The sequence below is a fragment of the Tachyglossus aculeatus genome, unplaced genomic scaffold (assembly GCF_015852505.1).
Source record: "Tachyglossus aculeatus isolate mTacAcu1 unplaced genomic scaffold, mTacAcu1.pri scaffold_285_arrow_ctg1, whole genome shotgun sequence".
Taxonomy (NCBI): Eukaryota; Metazoa; Chordata; class Mammalia; order Monotremata; family Tachyglossidae; genus Tachyglossus; species Tachyglossus aculeatus.
This window is the reverse complement of record NW_024045000.1, coordinates 23,336-33,726: the sequence shown is the minus strand read 5'-3', so window position 1 is coordinate 33,726 and position 10,391 is coordinate 23,336.

Below are 10,391 nucleotides of genomic sequence, written 5' to 3'. Positions count from 1 at the left end.
CCTAACACTGACCCTTACTTTAACTCTAACCCCAACCCTAACTATCACCTTAACCTTATACCTAGCCCTGAGCCTAGCCTTAGACTTACCCCTAAACTTAACCCTATCCCTAGCCTTAGTGCTACCCCAGCTAGTGCGGGGGCTACCCCAACCAAAACTCAATCCCTATCATAAAATCTAACCTTCACCTTAACCCTAGACCTAGTGATGGATTGAACATGTGGGTTGAATGAGAGATTCTGTTGCATCTACAAAATGATGGGAAAGTCAGGGGAAGGACAATGTTTGAGTGGAAAGATGATGTCTGCTATAGGTGAAAGTGGAATAACAAAGTAGACTGCAGAGAGGGAGAGAGATCAGAACTGGAGATGTAGATTTGGGAATCATCCGCATAGCCGTGGTAGTTGAAGCCATGGAAGCTAATGAGTTCTCCAAGGGAGTGGGTGTAGATGGAAAATAGAAGAGGACCCATGACTGCACCTCGAGGGACCCCCCAACAATTGGGGGGTGGGAGACAGAGGAGGAGCCCATGAAAGAGATTGAGAATGAGCAGCCAGAGAGCTAGGAGGAGAACCAGGAGAGGACAGTGTTAGTGAAGCTGAGGTTGGATAATGTTTACCAAAGGGCAAGGTCGCCACTGTTGAAAGTAGCCGAGACATCGAGGAGAGTTAGGATGGAGTAAAGGTCATTGGATTTGGAAAAAATGACATCACTGGTGACCTTTGAGAGGGCAATATGTGTGGAGTGAAGGGTATGGAAGTTAGATTGGAGGGGGGTCGAGACAGAACTGGAGAAGAGGAATTTGAGATAGCAGATATAAACCACTCGCTCAAGGGTTTTGGAGAGGAATAGAAGGAAGGAGTTGGGGCAATAATTGGAGGGAGCTGTGGGGTCAAGATACGTTTTTTTAGGATAGGTGAGACATGAGTACTTTTGAAGGGAGTGGCAACGAAGCCACTAGAGAATGAACAGTTGACGTTGGCAGTAAGGGAGGGAACAAGAGAAGGGGCAAGTGTTTTGAAAAGTTGTGAAGGGATGGGGTTATATGCCCAGGTGGAGGGGGTTGATATTTAAAGAAGACAGGAGGCATTTTGAGATGCTGTCGGGAAAGATGAGAGAGTTAAAGAAGGGTCAGGAGTGGGGAAGGACTGGGGAGGGGCAGGGAAGATTTAAGGCAGATCATTCCTAATGGTTCCAGTCATCTCAACTAAGTGGCCAGGTCTTTGGGGGCGAGGGATGGGAGAGGCAGCGGGCCGAGGGTTTGAGGAGGGGGTTTAACATCTGGAATAACTGGTGAGGACAATGGACATGGGTGTCAATAAGGATGAAGAAGTAATTTTGCCAAGTAGAGGAGAGGGCAGAGTTAAAGCATGTAAGGACAAACGAAGTGGATGCGGCCAGTCGAATATCAAGATTTCTACCAGTTGTACTGTGTAACCTATGCACGAGAATGAAGGAGGTAGATTATGGAAGTTATCCAGGACTGTGGGTTAGTGGCACAACATCGATCGACGGAGGGTTAAGGAAGCTATGGAGTTGATTTGAGCAGAGAAGGTGGTGTTGAGAGCATCATTTGCATCATCAAGGCAAGGTAAAAGGTAGCCTAAAGATCGATCACTATTTCTGCGATGTTTACCCTTTCCTGGACCTGGTCTGCAAAGATACTCACTTAACTGGGTTTTTAATTCTGGCCATTTCTAGGATTGTTCTATTGATCTCATTTATACTCTTGTTCTTCTCTTATGTCACCATTTTAACCATTCTGAGGACCCACTTTTCAGAGGAATGTCGCAAAGCCCTCTCCACCTGCACTTCCCACATCACAGTGGTGGCATCATTTTATTTTTTTCCCTGCATCTTCATTTACCTCTGGCCGGCCAAGATCTCCCCGAGGATACGGTGTGTGCTCTCTTTTACACCATTATTGCACCCATGTTCAACCCCCTCATCTACACGCTGAGAAACAGAGAGATGAAAATGGCCATGAGAAAGGTGTGGTGTTGGAAGCCGCGTTTGCAGGGAAAATCAGGCAGATGAAATAAATATCCACATCTCCTTCACATCTTATTGCCTTGGTCTATCTACCAAGCTCTTCTCTGTACAATAACCCTGTTCCTTCTTTCATAAGCTTAGTGGAAACCTGAATTATAACTGTTTATCAAACTGTAAACTTCCCTTCTTCTATCTTAATGTCTATACAGCCATCCATTACCCTATTTCATTTAGAATAAAATATTTTCAGGAACAGGAATAATTCCCAATCATTGATATGGAAAGCTAATTATGGTCTTCAGTTGATGTTAAAATTAATTGTAAGCTTCTAGGGATTGGGAGTTACGTTTTTGATATGTGCTGTGCAGCGATGGCAGATGTGGGTTTCAGCAGAAATAGTTTCTATTAAATGCTTATGTACAAAGCAGAGTTCTCAGTGGGTTCTGCTCATACAACTGCCTCACTTTCTCCTTGCCGGTAGTTGAGGCACAGAGAGGGGTTGAAAACTCTTTTCAAACATGGGGGAATGGAATTTTGGATTTGAAATGGGAACTAGTCATGCTTAGTGGAAAGAGAAGGAGTCTAGGAGTCGTAGGACTTGAGTTCTGATCCTGCTCTGCCATTTGCCTGCTATGTGACCTTGGGCAAGTCACTTATCTTCTTTCTGTGTGCCTTAGTTACCTCATCAGTAAAATAGAAATTGAGACTCTGAGTCCCATGTGGGACTTAGATTGTGTTCAGCCTGATTATCTTTTGTCTACACCAACACTTAGTACAGTGCTTGGCACACAATAGGCACTTAAACAGTTTTAAAAATAATCACCTTCACATCACTTGATCTATTGGTGCAGATCTTTTTCTAAGGGAATAATTCACTAGGTTGAGATCATTTAAAGGAGTTGGGGAAGTCTGGAATAGCTTAATGGAAGGGATTTATTTGAGGTCGTGTTTTCATTTAAGGAAAGAGGTCAGAACTGTGATATGAGGGTTTCGGACTTGAAAGAGAAAGAAGGTAAGAATAGGGAGATGGCTGCTGATCAGTGGGAAAAAATGGTGAACCCTCTAAAATGGAAGAGAAATACTGGGAAAAGTAACTTTCAGAACACTAGAGACAATGTCCATGGAACTTGAACAATGTGATGCAGAAGTCAGAGGAACATTAAGGAACTATCTCCACGAGACTGTCCAGATATTTTTGTTACAGTTTGATGTTATAATGTGAAGCTAACTTCCCCCTCACTTGGCAGGTAAGCAATCAGAAGTGTACTGCCTATAAGTTGGTTTTTGGAAGCATGATGAGGGGAGTTAGGGTCAGTATTTGTTAAGTGCTTACTATGTGCTAGGCACTGTACTTAAGGACTGGGGTAGGTACAAGCTAATCTGGTTGGACACAGTCTGTGTTCCACTTGGGGCTAACAGGCTTGAGGCCCTTTTTAGGAATGAGGTAATTGAGACACAGAGAAGTTGAGTGTCTTCAAAAATGTCACAAAGCTGCATATGGTGGTGACAGGATTAGAACCCAGGTCTTTCTGACTTTCAGTTCATTGAAAGCTGCGTGGTTTCCTGGAAAGAGCCCGGGCTTGGTAGTCAGAGGTCATGGGTTCTAATCCCGGCTCTGCTACATGTCCGCTGTGTGACCTTGGGCAAGTCAATTCCTTCTCTGGGCCTCAATGACTTCACCTGTAAAATGTGGATTAAGACTGTGAGCCCCACGTGGGACAAACTGATTATTTTGTATCTACCCCATAAATATACAAATATCTGCAAATATACAATCATAATTGCATACTATATAAACTGCTGAAAAAAGCAAAAGTGATTTTTTACTAGCTTTTCTTTATGCAAGACTCCTTAGCTACATGATTTGTGCATTCTTTCATATTTTCACAACTACATTATGCTGTAGCCAACTGGTAGGATGAAATAGATGGAAGTTAAAGAATGTATGAACACTTACCCCTTATGCTGACCATTAAGATTATACATTTGCTTTCTGTAACTGGCTCATAAATCAATCTATAGTAATTATTGAGTGCTGACTGTATGCAGAGCACTATCCTAAGCCCTTGAGTATCTTACAATCTATTGGAGGTGCTGGCTCAGAATAATTTCCAGTTGGATGAAAAAGAAAATGGAAAGATGGACAAATGAATCATTAAATTCTTGAGTAATAGTGCACATTAATCGCTGTGTGCCTAAGGGATATGGATGGCCGTCAGTGCAAATGAACCGAGTAGGTAATTGAGAGGGTATAATCTGGGGAGAAGAAAATAATCAGCAAAGAGTTCAATTTTCGACAAAAATATGGGCAAAGTTATAGAATTGATAGCAGTGCCTGTGAAGCTGTACTAAAGCTTGTTTTCAACTTGATGAAGAAAGGTTCATGCGTTTGTTCCACCTCCACCTTTGATAAGGAAGATCTTCAGGGACTTTGGGAGCTAGCAGAGTCCCTGGACCTGTTTTGCTATAGTAGCTGGGTTTTCTAGGCAAAGCTTTTCCCAAAGATAGGTCTACACCAATAAGTTACTGGGTCAAGGGTGAAAACTTTGCAGTTGTGTTTCTTTCCTTTTTTTCCCCCTCTGAGCTCAGACATAGGTCGGTTAGGTTGCATGGCTCAGACAGCCCCAAGGAAATAAATTTGACTCTCAGGAAACCGGAGATGACTCCAGATTCAGAAACTCCAGTTTCTTGGAAACTGCCTCCATCCATTGTGAAGGTTGGACTTCCACTGAGATCTGAGTTCTGTCCTGATACAACGCTGAAAAGCCTTTTGACTCACAAGACTGGAAACAAAGATCCAAGCACACGGAAATGCATCATTGTGTGAAGATTAGCAAATGGGTAATTTTTTTCTTTTTTTATCCCATGAGCATTCTCTCTTGATCTCTCAGTTCTCATCCTTTGGTTCATGGACTTTCCTGTGCAGGTAGTTCCCTTGTCATTTTAGTAAAAAGTGGAATCCAGATTGCTATGACCTAGGTTCAAATTGGCTAACTGTCTTTGGAAAGGTAAGCATGGATTGTAAATTTTGGTATCCATTTAAATCACAAGCTTAATTCCGAACTATTATGAGACAGATAAGACTTATTATTTAACCAGCTGTTTCTCTTTAGGAAGAGCTCAAAGATGACTTCAAACAATGTCCCAATAAACACTTCCATGTGATTTCTTGGTTCTAATCAGGTGGTCCTTAAAGGAATCCCGTGACTGATGGGCTTCACTAGAGACAGGAAATCAGATTGTTGTAATTCTGAAACCTTTTCATGTGACAGATAGGATCTCTAGAGGAATATATTTATTGTTGGTCACCGTGGCCCAGTGGGAAGATCATGGGACTGCTAGTGGGAGACCTGGAATTTAGTTCCAGATGTATCTCTGAACCGCTGGACTGCTTGGTGATCTTGAACCACTCAATCTCTTGATAATGGTATTGATAATAGTCAGACAGTGAATGTGTCTCAGTTTAAGTAGGAGGGAGGAACGATTTAATCCCCATTTTACAGATGCGGAAACTGAAGCATAGAGATGTTAAATAATTTGGACAAGGTCACACAACAGAGAGGTGGCAGAACTGGAATTAGAATCCAAGTCTTGTGACTCCCAGGACCTTGTTATTTCCAGGCTACTTCTGTTGTACTACAGTTCTCTTAGCTGTAAAATGGGGATAGGATTCCCACTCTCCCTACTTAGATTGTGAGCTGGATTTGGGAGAAGAACTGTTTCCTAACTAATTAACCAGAATTCTGGTATTTAACACATTGTCTGGCACATGGTAAGTCCTTTGTAAATAAAAATTATTGTTATCATCTCACTAGAAGTGAAAGAGATGTATATTTAGCAAAGATATAAAATTTACCTTGCAGTGTTCTCATGTACATTAACACATTATTACAATATTCATATGCAATACATATACAATATTCATGTACAATAGTCATATTCAATTATATGTATAATGAAATGGCCACTGAAATTTTCTAAATGTTATATACAGTGTTTCCTTTTGCAAATATTTCAGATAAATATTCCTCATTCCCAGGATTGAAAAGAGGAACAATGCCACTGAATTTGTTCTTTTAGGACTGTCCAGTGACAGAAATTTGCAGATATTCTGCTTTGGGCTATTCCTCTCCTGTTACTTTTCAATCCTCTTGGGGAATTTCCTCATCCTCATCACTGTCAGATGCAGTTCCCTCATCAAGCAGCCCAGGTACTTCTTCTTCTGCCACTTGTCCCTCATGGACCTCTGCTACACTTCCACGGTGACTCCCAAACTGTACAGAAGATTTGTTGTCTGAGAAGAAAACCATCTCTTTTGGCCACGGCATGATGTAACTCTTCACCATGCACTTATTTGGTGGGGTTGATATCTTTATTCTTGTAGGGATGGCCTCCAATCGCTATGTTGCCATCTGCAAACCTTTACCCTATATGGTCATCATGAACAAGCAGCGGTGTGCCACAGTGGTTGCAGTGTGCTGGGGAGGAGAATTTCTCCATTCCATGGTCCAGTGGCTTCTTGTCATTTTTTTGCCCTTCCGAGGCCCTAATCACTATTTTTGCGATGCTCACCCTCTCCAGGAACTGGCTGGTTCAGATACTGACTTGACTGGATTTTTAGTCCTTGCCAATTCAGGGACAATTGTGTTGGTTTCTTTTGCAGTCTTGGTCTTCTCTTACATCACCATTTTAGCCTTTGGAAGGACGTCACAAACCCTCTTCACCTGTGCTTCCCATATCACCGTGGTGGCATTGCTTTTCTTGCCCTCCATCTTCATTTACCTCCAGCCAGCCCAGACCTTCCCCGAGGATAAGGTGTTTGCTCTGTTTTACACCATCATTGCCCCCATGTTCAACCCCCTCATCTACACTCTGAGGAACAGAGAGATAAAAACGGCCATGAGAAAAGCTTGGTGTTGGAAGCTACATTTGGAGTGAAAACCAGGCAGGTGAAATAGATGTCCACATCTCCTGTCTTCCCCTCCTGCATTTGGCTTATTCTATCCACCCAGCTATTCTCTGTACAATCAACCCAGGTTTTCTCCTGGCTCAGGAGAAACGAGAATTCTTACTGCTTACCGGACTGTAAACATCCCTTCCACCACCTCAGTGCCTATAGTTAATACAGCCATGCATTATCCTATGATATTTCAAATAAAATATGTTCAAGAAAAGGAATAACTACAGCTTAAGGGATGGAAAAGTATTTACGGTCTTCAGTTGATGTTATAATTGATTGTAAACGTCTAGGGAGAGAGAGTTACATCTTTGATGTGTGCTGTGCAGCGATGACAGATGTGGGTTCTAGCAGGTACAGTTTCTATTAAATGCTTATGTGCAAAAGAGTGTTCTCAGTGGGTACTACTCATACAATTACCTCAGTCCCTCCTTGCCGGTAGATGAGGCACAGAACAGGGGTTGAAAACTCTTTTCTGAAATGGAGGGGGAAGCATTTATACTTTTAAGTGGTAAGTACTGTGTTTAGTGGAAAGAGCATAAGTCAAGTAGTCAAAGGATTTGGGTTGTAATCCCATTTCTGCCACTTGCCTATGTCTGACCTTGGGCAAGTCACTTAATATCTGTCCGTGTGCCTCAGTTACCTCATATGTAAAATGGAGATTGAGACTCAGAGCCCCATGTGTAATCGAGACTGTGTCCAAAATGATTATCTAAAATCTACCCCAGCACTTAGTTCAGCACCTGGCACACAGTAAGCACTTAACAAAGATGATTAAAATCATCTTTTTCATCACTCAATGCATAATATTGGTGCCTAGCACTGCTAAGGGACTAATTCATTAGGCTGAGGTCTTTTAAACAAGTTGGGGAGTCCTGGAATACCTCAATGGAAGGGATTTATTTGAGATCATATTTTTCATTTAAGGAAACAGGACAGTGTTCTCGGTGGTATGTTCTTCTGCTATTGAAACTGTGATGTGAGGATTTAGGGCTTGAAAGAAAAAGAAACTCAGAATAGGGAGATGGCTGCCATTAAATAAGATAATATGGAAAACCTACTAGAGTGGTAGATAAATGCTGTGAAAAGTAGCTTTCAGAATGCTGGAGACAATAATAACAATAACCATGAAGTTTGAAAGCATGATGTAGAACTAAGAGCAGCATTAAGGAGATATCCCCATGAAAATGTTCAGATACCTGTGTTGCAGTTTTATGTTATAATGTGAAGCTAATTTGCCCCTCACTTGGCAGGTGGACAATCAGAAGTGTACTGCCTACCAGCTGATTTTTGCAAGCATGATGGGTGGCACGAGTCAGAGTTTTTCTTATTTTTTTCCTTTTTCTAATGGTATTCTTTAAGTGCTTACTGTGTGTCAGGCACTGTACTTAAGCACTGGAATAGATGCAAGCTAATCAAGTTGGACACAGTCCGTGTTCCACATGGGACTAACAGGCTAAATCCCCATTTTACAGATGATGTAATTAAGGCACAGAGAAGTTGAGTGACCTGCTCAGGGTCACACGCATCCAGTGGCAGAGCCAGGATAAGAATCCAGTTCCTTCTGATTCCCAGAAGGAACTAGGCAATGCTGCAAGAGTTAGGGCTATGAATCAAACTAGGGCTCCGGTTGGAATTTGTCCTAGATTTCATGTTGGATTTATATCCCAAGAGAGAATTGGAATATAATGTCAACCCTGGCTTCCCTTAAGGAGCACGAGGTGGCTTATATCCATATAGTAAGCACATAACAAATACCATAATAATAATAAAGATCACTTGCTTTCCGTGTGATCTTGGGCACCTCCCTTAACTTCTCTGTGTTTCAGTTTCCTCTTCTGTAAAATGGAGATTCTATACCTGTTCTGCTTCCTTCTTAGACTGTGTGTCCTATGAGGGAAAGGGACTGTTTGAGCTGATTATTTTCTATCTACCCAGGTGCTCAATACAATTTTTGGCACATAGTGAGCACTTAACAAGTATCACATTTCTAACTATTACTTCTCTTACACCTCCAGTCACTATAGAGAACCTTTACAAAAGGGACAGGAATGTAGGAGGGTATGAGAGAAGTATTTGATTCCCTCTGAGACCAGGAGGGCTGGTGGATAGAACATGGGCCTGGGAGTCAGAAGGACCTGGGTTCTAATTCCAGCAGTGCTACTTCAATCAATCAATCAATCAATCGTATTTATTGAGCGCTTACTATGTGCAGAGCACTGTACTAAGCGCTTGGGAAGTACAAATTGGCATCACATAGAGACAGTCCCTACCCAACAGTGGGCTCACAGTCTAAAAGGGGGAGACAGAGAACAGAACCAAACATACCAACAAAATAAAATAAGTAGGATAGAAATGTACAAGTAAAATAAATAAATAAATAAATAAATAGAGTAATAAATATGTACAACCATATATACATATATACAGGTGCTGTGGGGAAGGGAAGGAGGTAAGACGGGGGATGGAGAGGGGGACGAGGGGGAGAGGAAAGAAGGGGCTCAGTCTGGGAAGGCCTCCTGGAGGAGGTGAGCTCTCAGCAGGGCCTTGAAGGTAGAAAGAGAGCTAGCTTGGCGGATGGGCAGAGGGAGAGCATTCCAGGCCCGGGGGATGACGTGGGCCGGGGGTCGATGGTGGGACAGGCGAGAGCGAGGTACAGTGAGGAGATTAGTGGTGGAGGAGCGGAGGGTGCGGGCTGGGCAGTAGAAGGAGAGAAGGGAGGTGACGTAGGAGGGGGCGAGGTGATGGAGAGCCTTGAAGCTCAGGGTGAGGAGTTTCTGCCTGATGCGCAGATTGATCGGTAGCCATTGGAGGTTTTTGAGGAGGGGAGTAATATGTCCAGAGCGTTTCTGGACAAAGATAATCCGGGCAGCAGCATGAAGTATGGATTGAAGTGGAGAGAGACACGAGGATGGGAGATAAGAGAGAAGAGAGAAGGCTACTTGTCTGCTGTGTGACCCTGTACAAATCATTTCACTTCTCTGTGCCTGAGTGACCTCATCTATCAAATGGGGATAAGACTGTGAGTCTTATGTAGGACAGGGACTGTGTCCAAACAGATTAAATTCTTTATACCCCAGCTCTTAGACTACTGTTTGGAACATAGTCAGTGTTTAACAAGTACCGTAATGATTATTAGTTTTCCCTTGGGAAAACAGTGCTGGGTGATAGTACCAGAACACTTGAACTCAGGAGGGGATGCTGTTAATCAATCAAAAAATTGTGTTTATTGAGCACTTATCATGTGCGGAGCATTCCAAGCCCACTGGTACACTACAACAATAAAGAGAGACAATCCCTGCCGACAAGGGCTTCCTTCAATTGTATTTATTGAGTGCTTACTGTGTGCAAACCACTATATTAAGCAGTTGGAGCACATTTACTTCGCACTTGGGAAAGTGCAATACAACAGAATTGGTAGACACTACCCCTGCCCACAGTG